The 24367-nt window shown below is 36.5% G+C and overlaps 1 protein-coding gene across 1 annotated transcript in view; it reads right to left on the minus strand.

The window, feature by feature from the left end:
* Window positions 1–8356: 8356 nt before the first annotated feature.
* LOC113094591 (homeobox protein goosecoid-like) overlaps window positions 8357–24367 on the minus strand; it is a 68150-nt gene continuing 52139 nt past the window's right edge. Inside the window, exon 4 of the transcript XR_003288131.1 lies at window positions 8357–8971. The gene's annotated coding sequence lies outside the window, so the exon portion shown is untranslated. The remainder of the gene's footprint in view (window positions 8972–24367) is intronic.

The raw sequence follows: 24367 nt of genomic DNA on the forward strand, positions 1-24367 counted from the left end.
AATTACACGTTAGCTTTTGAATTTGAACTTTGAAATTTTTGCCTAATGTAATTTTTATCAAGGTCGAACTTAACAGTATCAGTCTGGATACATTTTGAGCAAGTAATATGATATAAATACAGTTAATAATTGTGTTGAAGGTGGAGAGAGAACAGTACATGCACTCCCCCACCCACAATTCCCACCGGCCTGGGACTCGAACTCACAACCTTTCAATTGGGAGTCCGACTCCATTAGGCCACGACTTCCCACGACTTAACATATTTCTATGTAAATATACATATAGTGTATATACTTTAACCTTCTTGTTGTGTAATGGTCATTATGACATTTTTGACATCTTTTTCCCAAAAATGCTAGTTATTGTTATTACAATAGACTTAAACTTAGTGACCTTGATGAATAAGACCAATATGTTTCTAAGAGAAATACAGAACCTGTGCTGATTGATTGAATGAATGATGACAAAAAGTGAGTCGACAAAAAATATAATGTCATGCTGTACAAAATTCACAACAATCTAATGCAAGATTTGATTATTTATAGGATGTGAAATGATTGTCTGTACAGACATAAATGTTATAGGATCATTACAAAATCTCCTGCAGCTATTCAAAATTTGTAAACATAAGTCATTTTAAAGTCACTGCAATACCTGGTTATAGACTGTAAAAGGATGAGCATCTCGCTCAAGGGCTTGACAGTGTTGACCCTGTGGGCATCTGAATGGACAATGCCCTACCGGATTACTTGCCAATTGTGTCTATTTTTTGCAGTGTGGCACTTCCAAAGCTGTTTAAAAAATGTATGCCTGATTATGGGATAGGATATGTCATTTCATTTCACAGATTAGATGTGATTCCTTGCAAAGTCCTCTGGCAGAAAAAAAGATCAAGTAATTTGCCAAATAACACATTTGAAAAAATGAATTGTATGGAAACCTACATCAATGCACCAGTATATGTGGGTGTGCTCAGTGTGAATGAAGCAATGCAAACAGCAAACTTAACCAAATGAAGGCTGCATGTAAAGATAACAGTGGACAGCAGCTGTTTATTTTCAGCTGTCCAGTCAGGGTGAGAGCAGTTAATCTATTTTGCCAAACATCAATAAACCACATGTTCAGCTAAAATGAGCATTCCCCAGAATGTGGCTTTGAAAAACAGTGGCTATGTTGCCAGACAGCAAATGTAAGTTGGGAGTTACATTATATATTTCAGTGAGTCTCAGGAAAGCAAGCATAACTTTTCTTGGTTGATTTTTCCAGAGATCAGTTTGCCATGCACTATAGTGTCTGAGTATATTAGTGCTGGGGTTCAATTGATAGTGCTTGAAGATAATGTCGGTCCACAACGACATTTGTGTAAGCGTGACATTATACGGGGAAAGAAAATGTATAGTGGTTTCAACAATTTATTCTATGAGCTCTGGTCTGATGATGCACGGTTTGCATGGCATATGCACGGCATATTTTAGATTTTTTCCAAGATAGATTTTTGTACTCATATCATACAACTCCTTGTACAAACAAGTACGATCTGTCTACCGGCAATCTTCTCCAATTTTTATTGATTTTGTTTCTCGTTTTTGTTGTTATGGAAACGACTCACCGCTCGCTTGTCATTGGTCAGCTGTCAAAAAGGCACTTGACATCGGGGTTCCATCACTGTTTTCAGAAAAGTTCAACTTGAAAAGACGCTCTGAGCTGCAGAAAAAGAAGTCGGGTGCTGGCGTTTTAAAAAGTGCTAAGGAATTTTTGGAAAACATGGTTTACTCCATATGATTGTAATATAAAACAGATGCTGACAGCTAAAAAAAAAAAAAAAAACACCCAGTGTGTGTGTATAGCCTAAGTGAGTATATATGTCATTAAAACATAGATTTCAAATAGAGAAAGTGGAGTAATTGCATCTCATTACGTAGAGGCAAATGCATTTAATGCTCAAAAGCAAATCCAGCACATTTATTGAAATTTCATAGCAGTTAAAGACTGTTAAAAATCCATATTTGTCAGCTATACGTGTTATAATATATTATAGTAGTTATAAGTAATATATTATGTGTTATAAATATTCAGTAGGTGGGGTCTTTCTGTACTGACTCACCTACTCACTGCAGAGGAACATTATGTTCCATAAATTATTGCTCTTTGGGACTTTGAATGTTTGACAGTGTTCTTTTTCCCCAGTTTAATTTTTTTTTATAATGTCTAATTAATCTTTTCACAAAGATTTGTCTGTTCCAACCCTGGTTCTTTACATCATTAAATTCATAATATCTATTCATGCAAAGATTATTCAAATTCAGAATTTTTCATACATTCCCTCTGTATTGTATTGCCAGCCAAGGAACATATGCAGCAGTCTGGCAGAATGCAAAAGAGGAGGTTTCAGAAATCGTCTCCTTTGCCGATTTAATTATGCAAATAAATGGGCTTTTCATGTTCAATTTGGTAATGTAATATAAAACTTCAAAGGATCTGATTACACTTTTCACAGCAAAACACCTGTGACTGCTGTTAATTCCAAAATGGATGTTCATTCACATCAATGGCATCTCATTATCCATGCTTATCAGTGGCTTCAAAAGCTAAATTTATTGTACTTAGTCTTTTAAACAGAGTTGTGCATTCATGGCTTTGGCAAAAAGAAAACATATCAGCTATGATAAAATTCTCAGAGGATGATTTCAAATTCAAAAAGGTCTTTAAACAGTGTGTTTAGAGATGACTGAGTCCCTTTTAAATTGATTAGAAAATTTATGATGTGATTCCAAGCATGTAATGCTTTTTAGTGGTTAGATTGGCATGTGTTCTTCCATTATGCTTCGTTCCAAGTCTTTGTGTACTGTTATTTAATTTGTTCTATTGTATACATAGTATATTTCTGCAAATAAAAATAAACTTGTGTATAATCATGGCTGTGACCTCGACTGTTTCAGACTCATTTAAACTCGTCACATCATCCTAATGCAGAATCTGTGTTGTGGCATTTTAATAAAAGACATGCTTGTACAGCATGACATTAAAACCGCACTGACATTTTGGATATTAAACGCTGTGCATGCTGTTTCACATCATATCATACAATTCAAATGTTTTGTTTTGATTTCATAGCTAAATTTCACAGCTGTTCCCGCAGGGAGTCACTGTATTCACAAACCAGTGGTTTGGACTCAGTCATCATTGTAAAAAAACGTTGAACGCTGTTTTTTTGTACCACAAATATCTGATTAATCAGCCTCATATGTTCCTCAATTTATTCCTCAATGCACTGCTGGTGTGCAGTTTATGAAATAAGAATGGTATGAAAAAATCACCTATTTTTATTGCATTCAATTTGGCCTGTTTTCATATTTGTCCATTTGTTAGCTTCTGGAACTGGGCATTATTTGTATCATACTGAAACAATAGAGTTGTTTTAATCTAAAATTTTGTCAATCTAATTTTGAAACTGGTCCAGTTTTCTATTATGATCCATGCGAACCTTCATAACTGAAACTGAGAAGGACCTGTTCTCAGGTCTTCCCGCCAAATTCATTAGATGCCAGGAGGCTGAGTGGACTGACTGAACACAAGCAGACCAGAACCTTGCGGGACTATTAGGCCATGGATTGGAATGATCAGTATGTGATGAGCAGTTGGAAGGGGGTTAGGATTGGGCTGCAGGGAGCCGCTGGCTTCATTACACCGGTTCATCTTCTGTTGTGCGCTCATGTCAGCTCTTTTCCCAGAAGTCCACTCTGCTGTCCGCCCCGTTCCAGCTCCAGCCTCTCTAATCATTTTGCGGGCTGGAACGAGTCTTTCCACTACCATGCATCGGGCACAGTATCTGACAGTTCTGCCTACGTGCGGTTCAGGCCAGGTGCTCCTAGGGTAGTTGAATGTCCCGGCTGATATCAGTTTGAATCATTGGTAGAATGGCCTGGTTACTGGTTACAGAATGAGCAGTTTGGAGAGAGATTGGTTCTCAGATGTGATATTATGAATGATTTTCAGCTATGATCTTTTAGCCTTTGTGGATTGGGTTCAACTCAGGTAAGCACATTATCAGTCACCTGGGAATCTGTGCTCTTTGAGAAGAAGCAAGGAGTTGCTTAAATGTGTTGTGAGGGATTACGCACTCAATGAACACAAAAAGTTCCAATCTAGTTCTGTTTTTCTGGGTGTCAGCTCTCTGTCCCCGACTGAAACCAACTATTTTTAAAGCTGAAGAGTGTCATTTCTGTAGGTATATAGATGCTGGATGGATGGATGCATAGATACAGTAGGTGAGGTTTAGTGTGTAATCGATTTCCATAGAAATAAGACTCTGCTACCTCACTGGCTTGTTTTTCTTTTTCATGTTATGAGTTCTGAGTCACTGTACTCATATGATTTACTCTCTTCTATCCCCAGAGAAAATATGAAAAGGGCATTGAATGTTACCAGAGAGTTCTGGATTCCTTGTGACTGACTTATGGCCATCGTATGGAATATGAATGCAATTGTGTACATCATGCTTGAAACACATTTTTTCACTGTTAATTTATTCTTTATATTTACTTCATATTCATATTACTTCATATTCAGTGCTTTGGAGTGACAAACTAAAAGTAGAGTGCTTCTACCTTAATGACATTTTTATCGTATTTACAAAAAAATAATAACAATAATAAATTAAGTTGTGCGACAGTAGCTCAGCTATTTTCAATAATTTTTCAGCAACTTTTCCGATGTGTTGCGGAGTACCATGAAGAAAAGCTACATTTTTTGTTTAATGCCACATTGCTCAGAATAACTGGGGTAACTATCAAACTTACTCTCCAAGAAAATCTTCTCTTCCTTTCATGTGTCACATTTGGAAGTATGATTCATTTTAGAGAATCAGTTTCTTATATATGAAGCAGTTAGAAAACATGTTGGTAACATGCTGTGAAACAAAATGCTGTTTGAAAACGTTTGTTTGTTAGGTTGTGATACCTAATATATGAGAAGATGATAATAAACAAAACCAGACTGTAAAGTGTTCCCAATCATTCACAGATTCTTTTGAGTAAAGTCACTTTTTATAGCATACTATTTAGTAGAAAAAGTACTGTTCATCATCAATTTTTTGATTATATGGCATGCTGATTTTGTACCAGATGAACAATGCTTTGATTGAAGAATTAAATATAGTTTGATAGTTATATATTAAAAAATATATATTGGTCCACGAAACTGTTCCTTTTAGTAGTTCATTTAAATGACTACTTCTTTGTTCTACTTCAAGCTACAGTTTTTAAGTTGCTTGCCCAGCACTGTTCATAGTACATTTTGCCATTTTCTATTTGCTCAATCTCCTTCTCCCAACTTACTTATTTTTTCAACTCTTTCTCTCTTTATCTCTCTCTGTTATTCTCTCTCTTCATGGAGTTACTGAATCAAGGTTTTTTATTTTGTTATTTTTTTTTTGGGGTGAGCTGGTGAACTCTGAAGTGCTTGTTCTGGTTTGCAACCCCAATGTGAAAAATGTTCCCTGGCTTGGCCTCTCCATGTTGAAGGCCATAGGTAATTGAAAAAATAATTTATTAATATATTTTGATACAAATCAAAACTAACGACCTACCCTTTTAGGAAATTACAGCAGTTGGATGTGGGTGTGCATTAAAGGTCTGGGGCGCACTGCTGAGTGGCATTGCTCAAATAGCAGCTGGTCTGGTGCAGGCTAGCAAGGGCTGTTAATAAAGGCTTGCTGACATGCTTTCCATCACTCCTAATAGAGATATTGTCATAGGCTGCCATTTCCCAGCCCAGCAGCCCCACGAGTGAATGGATGAGGCCTGGCCAATGCCACTATCTATCCTCATCCCAGGTCATGACGCGAACCAGGCACGTGCACAGGTAGGGCTCAACCTGTGCAGAGCACATGCCCTTTTTGCCCTTACACTCTGAAGTGCCCTTTTTTTGGTGGTGTTTTTTTTTTTTTTTTTTAATCAATGCTATTGGTCACCCTTTACGCCTGTCTGTCTGTTTTACCAAATTAAAGTTCTTAAAACAAGCTTGTGTAAATCTTATTCGATCCTCAAGCTGTCAGTAAGCTGATAACTCCGCCCCCTCTATATTCATTGAATCAACTGAAGTTCCACAGCAGCCGCACAGTAGACAACAACTGAGCTGAACAAAGTTTTGCGAAGGGTAAATAAATATCTTGTTGTTTGAATAAGTACTACTAAACACTCTATAAAGGCTCATATTTTATTTATTTGATGTCTGACTGACTGACTGAGAAATGTGGGACGTCGCCTGAGAGAGAGGGCTAGCATTTGCCATCTAGTCATAGCCAATACATAGCCAACACTTAAATAGCCTGTGCATACAGTAGCATTTCATCTTTTATAAAATGCTAATTTGGCCAAATGCATTTTACCACAGGAAAAACTGAGCGCTCCGTCTATATAGCTAAAAAAAACTAGTTTGTAACCTGTAGATAAAAATGTAATGTAATCCCGGCAGCGGCAGGCGCCGTCGCCGTTTTAATGACGGACAGAAAAAAAAATCACATTTGCACACATTCGCTGGTCAAAAAAATATATTGATAAGTAATACAACAACATATAATTTGTTTTTACCATCGGGAAATCATAACAGGTGCGCCCCCGCGCTGTTTCGTACTGGAACTTACACAAAGCGACGAGAGATCCTCGTCACCTAGATAACATATTTCTAAGAAATTTCTTCTTTGATTTATGATTGCTGATACACTTAATTTATTAACATTTAGCCTAATCATGTTATGGTATACTCTCTGTATACTCTCTGTATAAAATGTTATAAAACATGGTTTTACTACAGTAATGTAGTAGTAACTAAAAAAAAAATTTCAGAAGATCACTTAAATCTTTATATTTTATCATGCAGAATGTAATTCATGATTCATGCCAAGGCTTCATTTATTTGATCCAAAATACAGCAAAATCAGTAATATTGTGTTTTACAATTTTAAATAACTGTTTTCTATTTGAATATTTTAAAATGTATTTTATTTTTGTGATCAAAGCTGAATGTTCAGCATCATTACTCCAGTTCAGTACTCTTCAGTGTCACATGATCCTTCAGAAATGCTTTTCACTGCAACTGTACATTTCACACTATTTTTATTTATTTTTTCATTGCTGGCTTATTTTAGGGAAAGTGTAGTGAATAAGAGACATTCAAGAGACCAACATCCCTGGTCCACCACAGTATAACATTTTTGCCAGATACATGGCTCACAGAAGGTTGCTGTTGTATTAGGTTTAAAGAAGCCCTTAAAACCCTGTTTATCTATATTATCTAATATTATTATTATGGATGTTATTAATCGTGAATAAATCTAAAGCTTTTGAGACTATTATTTTGTGTTACTGAATTTGTCATGAAGATGTGACCATTTCTTCCTTTTATGCAGGCTTACTAAATAATCTTAATATAAAAAAAGGGGGGGGGGGTGCCCTTTTTCAGTTTCAGCACATGCCCCTCAAAAGGTCTGTGCACGGCCCTGACGCGAACACTGCGCTGAATATCCACTACAATGTTTCAGTTCCATATCTTTGTGTATCACAGCACAGATCAGATACTAGAACCCGTACTGATTTCTGGTCATTAGCGGTTTCTTTTTGTATTTTCTACCACAGAAATCCGGCCCGATATGACTCCACAGTGAGACCTAGGTGTTGTGTCCTGTGAATCCTGCCTGGAATTGCTGTTTTATGGAGGCAATATTCTCTCTAAATAATAATCAGACTTTTATTGCGTCGTTTATGCTAGGAGCTGGGGGAGTTTCTTGCTCCTTTTCTTTATTGTGCCCCAGTTGCTCCTTTCAACTCTGTTCTCTATAGTCTGAGTAAAATATGTAAGAAAAAAAGCATATATATATGAGCATGTATTTATCATTAGTTACAATTTTACATTATCGCCACACTTTTCTGAATTGTTTCATGACAAAAAAAAAAATAATAATAACAAAAAATAAATAAATAAAAGAAACAATCCCAAATTGGAATAAGGGGTAAAATTGGCTGATTTTTTTTATTTATTTTTTTTTATTTTTTTTATAACATAGCATTTATCTAAGTCTGTATTAATCGTTATTTACCATTTGATCAGTTGAAGCAATATGACAATATACAAGCACTTCCATCCGTTGTGTTTCATGCTAAGAATTTAGAGCTTTACTTTCACCACATCTACAAAAATTAAAAAAAAAAAAAAAAAAAATCTATCTTTGTTGTTTTCTGAAGACATCATCCCAGAAGGGTCCAATTTCGCTCCCTTAAAGAGCAAAATTGGCCACTTCTAAAGTTGTTTGATGTAGACATGCAAAACAATTAGCATTTTTCTGATAATCACTGCCAGGTGCATAAATTCAGCTTTCTTTCAAATTCTGATTATTGCTGTAAGATTGAAATTGCAAAATGTATTTTTAGTTACCCATGTAATTATGTAATGATATGGTTGGTGTATTATTTTTGTTTGTTCCAATTGCTATTCCTAATCCAACTGCAAAATATAAGCTGGGGGTCTTTCATGCACTATTGCTTTATTGTGCCCCAGTTGCTCTTTTCAACTGGGGCTAAAGTTTCTCTTTATCATTGTTTACCATTTGATCAGTTGAAGCAACATGACTCTGTCCCTGCACTTCCTTCCTTTATGTTTCAACAGCCTAGCAGTAAAATCACTAATAATGAGGTGCACACTAAAAAGTTGATGTGGTGAACACATTAACCGAACACTGTTGTGAAAGTCAACACTTTGAAGAACTGCTTCTATTCTGGGATCCCGCTATACAATGTGAAAACTCCATCTCTGTTTTGGAAGCGGTTTACTGACATTCTCGCCTGGCTCGATGTGACATCTGACGGAATAATGAGTTGCTGTTTTCTTGGGAGGTCCAGCTGAGTTCAAGGGCACACGCAATGGTCAGCTATGACTGAGACTGCATCTCTGGCAGAGCCTGTTCCATCTCATTATCTGAAATGACAAGAACCAGCTGTAAGGAATGTGAGCAAATGACTAACGATTAATGTTGAACTTTATTTTCATTTTGTGGACTTCTGTGGAAAGGTCAAGGTTGCTACTTCCTGTCCTTTGCTTATGAAGGCATGGGCTATGAATGCAGAGTGACAAATATTTTACATTTATGTATGTATTAGGAATAACCCCTTGAGATGTAACATCTTGTTTTCGAGGGGGTCCCAAAATACATGGTGTCACATATTAACATAGAACACTAAACCAAACACAAAAAAAGGCACCACAAAAATTGAATTAACTAGCAAATATACAACACGAACAAGCCGACTTAAAACACCTAGCGACGAAAGCTGATGGTGTTGTGCATACATGCACATTTCCAAAAATCAAGCAACTTACATGTGCACAAAGACAAATTAAATAACTCAGCAAGTGGAGACATTAGAATATAAGAAGATTAAATATCCTTGTGGAATAGGCCAGAGAAATTTTCCTGCACTACTAGAATACATACACGTACAGTACATAGAGCAGCTACAAAGAGAGACAAGTTTTGTGACAACTTCCACAATTGATTTATACATCTTCATTTCGCAAAGCCCCGTTTCAGGTTGTCTAGGAAGCAGTGCCATTTATATTCACTTCCTCTTGTCACAAGGTGCTTTATTACTGTTCTTATTTGCATAAATGTATACCATATTTACTCAAACATTTCAACATGGCTAACAAATGGTGGCTGGCCTGCAAGGTTGCCATTCCGCTGCTTTTTGCCCTCTATAGTAATTTAGCAATTCCGCTGCTGTTTGCTGAACTGTCACGGTAAACTTTCTACTGTCCCTGTTTTTTTGTCTTTCTTTCCGATGTCCTCTATGCTCAGGACATGCATATTCAAATAAAACCAAGACTGATTTGTTAATTAAGATTCAGTCAGAATGAATTTGTGCTGCTGGGACAAGAGAGACGGTCGTGCTTACCAATGTGAGCTTGTTTGACTAACAAGCAGTCAGATCTCCATTTTCATCACATTTGCAAAACTGTACTATCATAAGCTGTTGTTTCCAGAAGACACTACCCGTAAAAGGCCAATAAGGGCAAATATACTGGCTGCTTCAAAATGTGTTAGATGAAGACATGCAAAGCAATAAACATTTTCTGCTAATGTATCAGTGCCAGTTGAAAATTATGCTTACTTTCATATTCTAATTTTGATTGTAAAATTTTTATTGCAAAATGTATTTTTAGTAACCCATAAAGATACAAGTTATGTAATTTTTGTTGTTGTTTGCCTGTTTGTTCCCATTAAAATTATATGATAGCAATATATTTATTTGTATTATCTATTTTCCTGCCAGTATGTGTGTGTGTGTGTGTGTGTGTGTGTGTGTGTGTGTGTGTGTGTGTGTGTGTGTGTGTGTGTGTGTGTATCAATCGATATCCATCGACATAATATGTAATAGGAAAGATGTTTTTTTCAAAATATCTACTTTTATGTTCAACAGAAAGAAATTATTACAGGTTTGAAACAATTTAAGGGTGAATAAATGAATTTCATTTTTTGGATGAACTTACCCTTTTAAGTTGTTGAATGTTTTGGTATTAATATTATTGTATAGAATGTTCCACTCTGAATATCTATGTATAACACGTCTTTATATGGCCAGCTGGAGAGCATTATTACAAAGCACATGAATACCACTCAGTTTATTTTAGAAAGTAGAAAACAATGAATCAGAAGAATGAGAGCTCATTATTTGTGAAATGCTGGTCTGGCGTTGCATCAGACACACCCCTGGTGTCTTACTAATTTCACTGTCGACTGACCTGGCTAACCAGATTTTCTGTTTCTCCCCACTGCAACATTCAGCCGAGACAAATATCAGCTGACTGATCAGCCCATTTTCTCGTCCTTAAGATCATTCACAGAGATTTCACAGACAAAGCACATGTGTTTGTCAATATCTACACAAAGCCCTGCACATCATTGGCTAAATGTTCGCTGAGCTTTGAAAATGTCTCTGTTTTCTGAATTCTGCAGATATATGCATCTTAATCATGCCTCATTGCTTTTTGGTGGCTAACGGAGCTGGGCTGGCCGTGGCTGACTGCTATTACATTATCTCAGTAGAAGCGGGTAGGCTGGCCGTGTAGGCAGCGAGGGCAGGGCTTGGCGCTTTGCCAGGCGCATGATAAGGGTGGTTGAATCGACTGGCACAGTTTGGAATCATCAGTTGCCAAAGCTGGTGTTTCCAGGCAGCGCATCCCAACAGGATGCCTCGGAGTAGAGCTGAAACAATCTATTAATATTCAAGAAAGCGAAATGTCAGGGAAATGTACTCCCCCTCCTTACATGCTAACACACATGTACTGTAGGGGTGAACCTGAATTCACTTTTTTAATAGACATTTTCTAATGATACAAAATGAATAAAATAGAATATAAAATGTCATTATATGTTCATTATATGTATGTATGCACACATACATACGTATAATGACCAGATAATGTTTGTATTTTATTATTTATTATGTGTGTTTGCGTATGATATTTTTAAATAATATTTTAATTATTTTGTATCAATTATTGTATAAATATTTTGATCTAATTAACGGCATAGTTTGTCAAAAAAAAAAAAAAATTACTCACTCTTCATGTTGTTACATGTGTAATGTGTAAATTGTTCCATATTGAAATGCTTCACCCGGATATTTCAGCTGACCTCATGTCCTGGACACTGTGAATCTCTTTAGGAATAGAATCACGTTTGTATCTTTGCACTGCCTGATCACTCCATGTATACAAAAAAGCAAAGACAAAAGCTCTGCAATAAATTACACAGTGACAAGGAATCAGCAAATAAATCACCTTGGGGTGGTCTGTGCACAGAAAGTGTGATTCGTTTTACTCTCTAGAGGCAAGAACATTTAAGCAGAAACCTTCAGCACAGTAGGATGAATTGTATCTGTAAAAACATTGTGTGCTGGATTAAAATGTAATGTTTGCATTATCAATAAAGCACAAACAGGGTTTGTGTTATATGTTTCTGATGGCCTTTGCATGACAACATTTATAATCTATAAATGCTCATGATCTCTAAAAAAAAAAAAAAAGTCAGTGCTAATTCAAGTAAGAAATTGCAGAGGGCGTTTCACTCTATAAAGTTTAAGCATATGATTTGATTTAATGGAACGTGACCGTGATGAACATTATGTTCTCCTACATTCAGAATAAAATTTTAGTATACAGTAAACTTCTTACTATATGTACACAATATGCACTGCATAGTGCCTACTATTTATTAAAAAATCCTACATAAATATAGTGCAAATTAACAAATAATTCATATTGTATTAAGAATGCAGCAGAAAACATTCTAAATGTTTGCATGTTACATCTTATATTTATTTTTGTTCTCCCAACAACAGATAACCACACATACTTAAAAAGTAATAAAAAGATAATACATTTATAAATATAATGTAAAATAAATACAAATTTAATTAATATGTGTGTGTGTGTGTGTGTGTGTGTGTGTGTGTGTGTGTGTGTGTGTGTGTGTGTGTGTGTGTGTGTGTGTGTGTGTAAAATCTATTTAATATAGATCATATATAGATGCATTCAGTATTCCATGCAGGTACTGTGGTTATACTGCACATTTCCGCAAATATAATAGGTCATCTGTGTTTCCATGCATACAGAAATGCTTTCTTTAAAAAATAATGTGTAATGCTTTCTTTAAAAAATAATGTCTAGTAGGCCATTCTGAATAGTCCGTGTCTCATAGTTGCACATTTGTTGCACCAATTTTTTGAATGATGATGCACATGTATGTTTCATGTATGTATGCTTTCAGTGTCAAGTTCATGCCCTGGCACTGTGGTACATTCACCGTCTCATATCAGGACTTTTCCTCACTGATACACCATCAGGAAGTGCATTAGACAAACTTTTTCACCTGAGTCTCTTTGTGATGTGCGGTGATCTAATAGCATCTGAATGCAGTTTCGCTGTACTAACTTGGCTGAGGAAGAAGCCTTTTAGACATCAAGTCTAAGACTGAGAGCTCCATGGGCGAGAGAGGTGGATTGGGCCAGAAACATGGGAGCCTGTGATCTCTCAGATGTCTCAAACACTTCAAATTGCTTTGCCCACTTCAGGAGGCCTCTGCTTTCATATATCCCCCCTAGAGTGCAGCGAACAGCTGTTCCTTCCCACTGATATGTTGCTGATAGGTTATTTCACTCCCAGGGACCGTGTTCCGATGAATACGTCTGATTTCTTACATCAGAAAGAAATGCATTGGCCCTCCAGTAGTTTGGTTATGTCGCAGTGATGTTTGTTGTTTATGGTCTAGCTGGAATTAATCAAGCTTAATTAATTGGATTGGCCAGTTGAATAAAGATGAATAATTATGAGCTGCATGGCAAAGAGCAATGAGACCAGACACAAGACAAATTGCTCTGTTATTAACTTTACTCTCATCGCTTGTTATGATCCACATCCACTTGTGTCTCTGAAGGTGTTCTTACATCTCTCTTTTTTTAATTTCAAATAAAACACTTGACTGTAACGCTATATGACTACATAATAGGCTAGTGTTTGTGATGTTTCCAAGGAACTGATTGGGTTACTCTAATTCCTTAACACTCCTATGTTTTTGTAATACGGCAAACAACATGCCTTCATGAATATTAACGCATTTTAAATTTGCTCAAAGCAAAGATGCTGAGTACACAATGACAATATATTCTCAGTAAGCTGAGAATATAGTCATTCAGAAGTTAGAAGTGCATGATTCACATAAAGATTCTTCAAATAAACTAAAGTATTTTTATTGTATTTTGTTTATTTTGTTATTATATATCCTAATTTGTTTATTATTTATTTATAAATTAAAAAAAAATCAGAATTTCCAAGCTTTTGTTTTTCATACAACTTCCAGACTCTAAAAGGACAAAAATACATGCCAAATACCATAGAATATGACATGTGTAGCTAAAGGTGAATTTCTTTTAATTGGTGAGGAAGTTTAGCAAATAATATCTAAAATTTCAGTCTTTTCTTCACTCAAAATTGTTTTTTGTTTTCATAAAACTTTAAGCACAAATCATACTACACTGAGAAAAAAAAAAAAAAAAATTCCCATTAGAAATTGCTAGTACATTTCACAAATATTTACAAGGAAATGACAAGTTGCACCAAATTAAAACGTGAACATTTTTAAGATGAAAGACAATCTAATTTTCTTATAATGTATACTCAGACAATTTTTGTATTATTTACAAGTTAAAAAAATATAATTTTTTATGTTATTTGTGTTTTTCTTTCTCTCCTTTTTTTTTTTTTTTTTTTTTTTGGAGCATGACAGTATAAATCATGATCCACATTTGTTTTATGGACAAAAACAGCTTGTACACTCAACTAAACATTTCGTTTTGTGTTTCACAGTATAAAGAAAACAATACTGGGTCAGAAAGACTGATTTAACAGCACATTAATTCAGCTTACCTTGTTCCCTGATAGCCATGGCCTTACCTGCCCAATGCCAACACCAGTCCTAATATGTACACACTCTCACAAAGGCAGAGAGAATACTGAATAAATAACTCTGAAAAATAAACTGTCTATCTCTCCTGGCTCAGCTGTGTGCTGCCTGGGGGCAGATGATAAATGGAAGCACAAGGCTAAAACATCATCTGGAACCAGAAGTATCAGTGATAAACCAGTCGGGCTGGACCCCAAACAAGATACCTGGAACACCTACCTTGCATGACACCAGAACAACATCTGGGAGGAAGGACGCTTGTGTGTATGACAGAGGGTGATATAAAGAAGGAAACTGCTGATCACGAAAATCTACAATTTACAGAGATCATTTTCATGTAGCCAATCTTTTTTATGCTGTATTCTTACCACATGTTTATTCTTCTTTGCTTTTTCAAATCTGAATTTAAAAAGGGTGCATTATTTTATGAATAATGCATGCATAATTTACTGAGCTAAGTACAGAGTCATATGCTTCAAGGAGGATGAGCTGGCCAAATCTTGCGCTTAGATTTCATGAATCTCAACAGCATATCTGGCAAGACAAAATGATACCTAGACAATCCTTCCGTGCGCAAACATAAATACCCACTCTCTACATTTGCATACTCCCACCCTTAGGCTTTTATTGGCAGTTTTTTTCATTTTATTTTATTCAGTTAACCATGGTGATGTACAAAAAGCCACAATGAGCAAACAATATGCTATTATTAATAAAAGAAAACGTAGTCTTGTATAATGCATATATATATATATATATATATATATATATATATATATATTTTTTTTTTTTTTTTTTTTTTTTTTTTTTCAAGTATCACATTTTATTTGTTTTATAATATTAGTTTTAGTTTTAATAACCCTGTTATGACCAGCTGAAATTGATTTAGTATCTCTGTAAAAAAAATATATACTGTATATATGCATGTGTGCCCAATGGATATACAATTAGTGTCAAGCAGTTTGATTAATTCTGTTTATCTAGGTCAAGATGTTATTCTGAGTGTCTATCACTCTTGTTTCTGTGCACATCATATCAAAATTTTGCCCTTTAACGGATTCATGCATCACATGCCCTGTCAATAGTCTTTCACAATGGCTTGCAATCCATCACCAAAAGAGGTTAAATAATGCACATTTGAATGAGATCAGGTAAGGAGGATGCTCACTATGTGCAAAAACATTTAAATTTGACAATCTCTTAACTCGTTAAGTGTACAGTATATGCCAAATGTTATGAAATTCATTAAACCTTCATGATCTCTTTGGGGTCTGAGATGCTTGACTTTGTCTAATCGATTTAACGTTTCTGAGAAGTGCTGAAGACCTGCTTTGTGATAAAACGGTTAAAGCTTCAGTAAAGTCTGTCTGTTGGGTTTTGATTAGATCAGACGAACTTACTGAATGATTTAATTTTTTTCTTAAATTGATGCGTTCAAGGGCATCCATAAATCCTACTTTTCAGATAATACATATCCCGTAAAAACAGTAAAAAATATATTTATATTTAGACATGGAATGAAAATTATATGTGGTAGAATTGAGTTGAAATCCTCAGCGATGGACTGGATCAAGAAAATGAAGTCACAGTAATGACTTTACTCAGAGTGATGGATGTTGTATCCTTCGATAAGTGACCTTTTCTGAAGAGAATTAGGTTACCCCTTTGCAGTAATGGGAAAAAAAGGAAATGTGACTTTGCCAAAAGATGGACTGACACTATCAAAAAATGCCTGAAAGCTGTGTCTATCTCTCTTTTCTCTTTTGTCAGATCCCCAGTGTGAGCAATCGAGGAGGAAAAGAGGGAACCAAAGAGAACGAAAATGTGCGATTCTTGGCGCTGTCAGTCTTGTGAGATTATCAGGTCTGTGGCTGAGGTCTGTGTTTGCTTGCTGCGGAGTACTTTGTCATGGATTTTCTGTCTTTATCTAAGGGGTGACTGATAAACTGAGTCCTTTTCTCACACCCCATGATGCATTGCCCCGTCACCAATCAGAACTCTCGAAGAGCACTGAAAATACTGACAGATAAAGTCACAATGAAAGACGATAGTACTCAATCTGACATGCTACATTTTTGCTGTTACACTGGATAAAGGTACTGTACGTGAATGTGTGCAATGAGTGCACTGAATGTGATCCCATAAAGAGGTAAGGGTGGTATTTTTTTTATTTATAAGAGAGAGAGAGAACAAGCAGAGCTTAAAAGCTATTTAACCGACATTTATCTATTTGTTATGTATATATAATTTAGTCATTATAGAATTTATTATATTTTGTATTATTATTGTGTTCTCCAATATTAGTTATAATTCACCCTAAAATTTGTATTTTCTCAGCCTCCTGTATTTATTGATTGATTGATTGACCAAAAAAAAAAAAAATTGGGGAAAAACTTTATGCTTCTCTTTACATTACAACAGTGGTTAATAGTGATATATATTCAATGAAGTCCAATATAATTCAAGTTCTTTTTTAGAGATTAACATTTGTAGTGATATTCATTTTCAAATTCAATTTACCCCCAGGCTGACCAAAGTGCTTTACGGAAGAGCAAAAGTATTACACAAATATAGAAAATATACCTGACACAAATTTAAAACCACCCATTTAAAAATGTAACATATCACAGTAGTCAATACGCTAAAGAAAAGAAAAAGGTTTTTAGCAAGGACTTAAAAATAGACACGGAGGGGGCCAGTCTAATCTCTAAAAATGCACGCCGCAAATGCACGCTCCCCTCTATGCTTTAGTCTAACATGAGGGACCACCAGCAAAGCCTAGTCACAGGATCGTAGGCTTCTAGATGGAGTATACAGATGAAGAAGTTCACATAAAAAGACAGGAGCTTTGTTATGAAGGGATCTATAAACAAAGAGGAGAATTTTAAAGTTTATTATCTGACAAATCGGCAACCAGTGAAGGGATCTAAGAATTGGAGTGATGTGTTCATGCTTCCGACAATTTAAAGGGGGGGGTGAAATGCTATTTCATGCATACTGAGTTTTTTACACTGTTAAAGAGTTGGATTCCCATGCTAAACATGGCCAAAGTTTCAAAAATTAAGTTGTACGTTTGAAGTAGTATTTTTGTTCCAAAAAAACCTCTTCTGGAATGTCACAAGTTTCGGAAAGTTTTTTTCGAGTATGGCTCTGTGTGACGTTAGATGGAGCGGAATTTCCTTATATGGGTCCTAAGTGCGCGCTCTTCTGCCGGAAAAGCGCGCGCTCCAGTATAGCAGAGCAGAGAGAGGCTGAGCACAGCCTGATCAGAGCGAGAGCGTCGCGAAAAGTCACAAAAGAAGTGTGTTTTTGGTTGCCAGGGCAAGACAACCCTGCACAGATTACCAAAAGAGAAACAGCATTAAGGGACCAGTGGATGGAGTTTATTTTTACAGAGCATCAACGGAGTTGTGCAAGTGTTTTTGTTTGTTCCCTGCATTTTGGATTGCACGTCGTTTATTTCTTAAGGATAATGCAGTCCCAACGGAAAAGGGTCACGATTGTGTGTTGGAACCACATGCGTTGAGTAAAACTGCTTCAAAAATCTCTGTGTTGTTAACTTAGCTATCAGCGCATAAGCACATCAAGTAAACAACATGCGATGTTGTCATCAAACTGCACTTTCCACATGTACAGCTTAAAAAAAAAAAAAAAAAAAAAAAAACACAACATAAAGTGGAACTTAGTCATTTTCCAAAACCGCTAAGCAAATATATACAGTTTCAGTACATACCACATAGCATACCGCCTTTGCTGATGCTGCTCTTGTTAAATTTCAGCCTCTGGATCTGTGTCACAGCTTCCACATGCTCTCAACTCAAAAGCCTACTGGCGCTCGTGATTCTTTAGCTCCGCCCACACGTCACGCCTCTAGGCGCTCGTGTTTTTCCGGGAAAAATTGGTACAGACTATCTTTCTCTTATAAATATAATAAAAATAAAGACTTTTTGGAGTTATGAAGGATGCAGTACTACTCTATAGGTACTCAAGATTAACAGGATATTGAGTGAAAACGAGCATTTCACCCCCCCTTTAAAAGAAGTCTGGCATTTTGGACAAGCTGAAGTCGCGCAATTTGAGATTTAGATATACCGCAATATATAACGCCATGTTGTGGAGACGCTGTTTCATGGTAAAAATACTTTAGAGGACACTACTAGAAATCAGTTGTTAAGCTGCTACAACACTGTTCCAGAATAGTTCGAGGTGTGCAGCACATTTTCTGTCTCACAGTCTGTAAGTACATTTACATATTTAAAGGATTTGCCACTGATGATTCAAACGTGAGTTTTGAGCAGTGTAGAGTAGAAGTTGTTGTTTGTCGTTTTTCCGATCACAAATGCAGACATGGTTTTATGTTTACATGGCGCAGTGCAATGCAATGCATAAAAAATACAGTATATGTCATTATAATCAGTACTTATGTCCCCCTGGATGCAACAAATGGTTCGTTTGTAATGTATTTTATTGTTTTTGTCTTGTCGCGCTGGGTTTCTGACTGGGACATGAATCACAGTATGGCAAGGGGGGTAACATTTCTGTCACACGCTTGAGGGATTCGGCCAATCACAGTGCACTGGATAGCTGGCCAATCAGAGCACACCTCGCTTTTCAGACGATGAGCTTTGTAAAAAAATGAAGCGTTTCAGAAAGGCGTGGCATAGGGGAGAAACAACAATGTACATTATTACACGTGCAAGTGTTTTTTTTTTTTTTTTTTTTGTAACCATAAACTGCATAAACACATTTAATTACAACAAATTCACAAAATAATGTTCTTTTTAGTGATATCATATTACCCCTTTAAAGTAAATATGTGAATTTAATTGCAAACTAAGTAAATGAAGAGATTAATGTTCCTCCCATATGCTAATTATAGCACTCGTGTATCAAAGGACTGTAAAGATGACAAGTGACCTTCATTCAAAGATCAGAAGATTGGACCTTTCTGGAAGTAAAGCACGGCATTGTGAACAAACAAATAGCAAACTTACAAAACCACTGGCTGGAAAAGCTAATGTAAGGCTTGTTATTTTAGCCATGTGCAGTGACTTGTATTTTTAATGTATAAGACTTGCTCTGGCTTACTTTGCCTTGTGGGTTTCATGAGCTCATGGTGGTAAACATGACTCAAATATTACTTTCATAAATTTCTCACTATTTAATTTTTTTTTTAACAATTTTCAGCTTGCCAGACCTATTTGGGCTTTCCTTTCCTGTACACTCTTTTTGAACATGAACTGCTGTACACAATACTCTATTAAACTCTGAGCCTTTACAGTAAAACGATTTAGGGTCAGGAGTAGGTTCATCTGTATGAAACTTGAACTGCAGCCAGTATCGCTGAGGTATAAAATTACCTGTGTGGTACGATATCAAACATGAAACAGCCCAGTCAGGAGCAATAACAGCTTCTATGTGAATGTCAGTAGTTTAATTCGAAAGCCCCCCCACGGTAAAGCAATGGCAGGTTGTCCAAGCAAGGAAGTCAGGATCCCAGCCAAAACCTCTAATTGCTCAGCTCTCCTGGCTTCGCAGGCTATTTTTGTTGATGTTCTAAAAAATGTATTGACCCCCTTGACAGTGGCCTTTACTCTGAGAAAGGAGGGACACGTGGTATTTAAAATAAATAAATAAAATGAACCAGTGAAAGAAGGGATCAAATCGAGAAAAAAAAAACTAAAAAACATGCTGTTCTCTCATGTGGTATTTTAACATCAGCGTGTCTCCAGTAATGAAAGTGTGGTAACTGCGTGATTACTTCCTTGGCATTTTAAATCTATGCTTAATTGTTCCCTTAGTTGTACATGTATTGTCCCATTAGCATTTGCAGGCGGTGTCCTTGTGCATTCATTCTCACTTAACTTAACGTTTATAGAGATTTGCTTGCTCCTCGTCTCTGTTTAATAGTAGTCAAGTAGTCAAAATTCACATCTCTGAATTCTCAAAGTTTGGTAGATTTAAATGTTTTTGTCACATTTGACGCACTGAAAATCATGAAAAACAAATCAGGATTACAACATTTGAGTGAAATCAGTTAAATATATTAAATCAACATAAAAATTATGATATATTAATATGTAATGATATGTAATATTGAGTTTTTTTAAGAAATTAAAAACTTTATTCAGCAAAGACACATTAAACTGGAAAAAAAAGTTTTAAAATAAATAAATAAATACATCTATTTCAAATAAATGAATCCATCCATCGAAAAATGTTTCAAAAAAATTATTATGCAGCACAACTGTTGCTAACATTGGTAATATTCATAATAATAAAATTCTAATAATAAGAAATGTTTGTTGAGCAACAAATCTCAAGCATATTAGACTGTTTTCCGAAGGATCATGTGATGCTGATGACCACTTCTATAATCCATCCACCTCACAGGTGTGGCATATCAAGATGCTGATTAGACAGCATGATTATTGCACAGGTGTGCCTTTGGCTGGCCACAATAAAAGGCCACTCTAAAATGTGCAGTTTTATCACACAGCACAATGTCACAGATGCTGCAGATTTTGAGAGAGTGTGCAATTGGCATGCTGAGTTCAGGAATGTCCAACAGAGCTATTGCCCGTGAATTGAATCTTCATTTCTCTACCATAAGCAGTCTTCAAAGGTGAGAATTTGGCAGTACATCCAACCAGCCTCACAACCACAGACCACATGTAACCATACCAGCCCAAGACCTCCACATCCAGCATCTTCACCTCCAAGATCATATGAGACCAGCCACCCGAACAGCGGCTGCAACAATCGGTTTGCATAACCAAAGAATTTCTACACAAACTGTAAGAAACCGTCTCAGGGAAGCTCATCTGCATGCTCATCGGGGTCTCGACCTGACTGCAGCTCATATCGTCACCAACTTGAGTGGGCAAATGCTCACATTCGATGGCTTCTGGCACTTTGGAGAGGTGTTCTCTTCACGGTTGAATCATGGTTTTCATTGTACAGGGCAGATGGCAGACAGCGTGTGTGGCGTTGGGTGTTAGGTTTGCTGATGTCAATGTTGTCGATCGAGTGGCCCATGGTGGTGGTGGGGTTATGGTAAGGGCAGGCGTATGTTATGGACAACGAACACAGGTGCATTTTATTGATGGCATTTTGAATGCACAGAGATACCATGACAAGATCCTGAGGTCCACTGTTGTGCCATTCATCACCTCATGTTGCAGCATGATAATGCATGGCCCCATGTTGCAAGGATCTGTACACAGTTGCTGGAAGCTGAAAACATGTGGCTGGCATACTCACCGGCCATGTCACCCATTGAGCCTTTTTTGGATGCTCTGGATCGTCATATACAACAGCATGTTTCAGTTCCTGCCAATATCAAGCAACTTGACACAGCCATTGAAGAGGAGTGGACCAACATTCCATAAGCCATAATCAACAGCCTGATCAACTCTATGCAAAGGAGAAGTGTTGCACTGCATGAGGCAAATGGTGGTAACACCAAATACTGAGTACCAAATACACATTTTAGAGTAGCCTTTTATTGTAGCCAGCCTAAGGCACATTTGAGCAATAATCATGCTGTCTAATCAGCATTTTGATATGCCACACCTGTGAGGTGGATGGATTATAGAAGTGCTCACTAACACAGATTTAGACAGATTTGTGAACAATATTTGAGAGTAATATGACTTTTTTGTACATAGAAAAAGTCTTAGATCTTTAAGTTCAGCTCATGAAAAATGGAGGCAAAAATAAAACGTTTTGCGTTTATAATTTTGTTCAGTGTATATAACATAATATAATATAAAGAAAAATCAGGTCAAAAGAAAGTCATTATAAAGTCCAAACTACTCATTCACTGTTACAAGCTAGATACAAACAGCAAGTGCAAGTTACTTGGGCACCAGTGATCTGGTCTGTCTTGTTTTGAGGAAGTAAGTTTTGGAGGTCTTCCAAACATCCATTCACAAGCCATTCTCAGTGGAAGCCAAGCAAGATGCATCATCTCCTCTGCCGCACACTTTCTGTCCATCAGCACTAGATGGCCAGTACAATTGCCCTGATTGACACACACTGCATGGAGCTTCAATCTTCAGTCTGGCCGACAGGGTCAGGGCCAATGGCATCTCTGTGTCTGTGAGCCGGTCCACTCATATGCTTTAACCTGCCAGATGGACATTAAGGGGCACAGAGAGATTTCTCACTCTGTTTTCAGCTCTGGGTTTACCTGGAGTTTATTAGTCTGTGTCTGCAGGATGTTCTGAGATTGCTTTGTGCCATTCAGTAACCTGAGCACTTTTGCTGATAAAAATCATTCAAAATGTTGATACGAGTAGACTGTTTCCTCTGAAACAAGTCTCATATGTGCTTCCAGTAATGCATTAATTGGGAAACTTTTTTGGATAAATTAATTTTAATGTTATATTTTGTATAGCTTATTGTTTAAAAAAATCCAGATTTTTGAATGCAAAGGACCATTAAATATGACATTTTTTAACTGGTGGTGGTGTTGGTGCAGTGGATAAGACACATGCCTTTGGTGTGAGAGACCCGGGTTTGAATCCACTGTGAGACACCAATGTGTCCCTGAGCAAGACACCTAACCCCTAGTTGCTCCAGAGGCGTGTGACCTCTGACATATATAGCAATTGTAAGTCACTTTGGATAAAATGAATAAATGTAACTGCCGTATACAGTAATTCAAATACTTGGTCAGTGTTTGCTGTAGCAGTTGCAGCGCACTTTAGAAACCCTCCACTATAGATCTGCTACAGGGTAATTTTGTATGTGTTGGATAATTTAATATATGTTATATGTGCAGCAACATGTCTGTGGATATGTTAGCAGTAGCAAGTCTCAGTACTTGCTCTGCCACAGCAGCATAGCAGATCTAGTCCACCAAGACCAACATTAACATTGCCATGTACATTATTACCATCATAAACTCTCAGAGAGTTGTCATGACAGAAAAACTGTAATATTGTGAAATATTACAACAATTTAAAATAGCTGTTTTATATTTGTATATGTTTTACAATGAAATTATTATTGTAAAGGCCATTACAGTGTCACATGATCCTTGATTTGCACCCCTAATTTGTTGCTTAAGAAACATTTTTACATAGCATTATTTTTCATATTATAAATGATGAACACTGATTTAAGTTGAGCTGATTTATATTTGGAGACCATTATACTTTAAAAAAATATTTCTATATTATTATTGATGTATGCTTTAACTTTTTTCAATAGTATTTTCAATGCAAAATTAAAAAATGTAAAAATCTAGTTGTTTATGGCTTGTTCAAGTTGTCATGTGTGGGTGGGCTGAACTTCAAATCTTTCATGTTGGCTAGTCTATTCTCTAATGTATAGCATCGGAACAATATTGGGAGATTTCAGTACAAGACGCTCTGTGGGATGAAATGTTGGATCTCCCCGGGGTTTAACCTTGCAATGTTCTTATTCTTACAGGAATCCTCTAACACCCCACGGCTTCCTAAAATTAGACAGATCATTAATTCACTCTGAGATCACTTCCTCAGAGCCACGCAAGACCAAAAGGCACACTGTTTGGTAAATATTTCAATAACACTTCCACTCAAATCTAATACACCCTATCTCAAATGAATATGCACTATGTAAAATTATGACCGTCTCCTCACAGACCTTAAAGCATCACACGCATTTCGCTTGTCTTTGCAAGGAACAGAAAAGGGGAAAGGGGGTTATCACACTCAAACCTGCACTAAGACACCTTCATTGATTCCTGTTTAAACACCTCTCTAAAGAATCATTACAATTCTGCCCAGCTGACTCTTTTTTAGAGAACTCAATCCAAAGTGAATTATGCGCCGTCTGGAGTACCTGAACCACATTCAGAT

This window comes from Carassius auratus, unplaced genomic scaffold (genome assembly GCF_003368295.1).
Source record: "Carassius auratus strain Wakin unplaced genomic scaffold, ASM336829v1 scaf_tig00215410, whole genome shotgun sequence".
NCBI classification, from domain to species: Eukaryota; Metazoa; Chordata; class Actinopteri; order Cypriniformes; family Cyprinidae; genus Carassius; species Carassius auratus.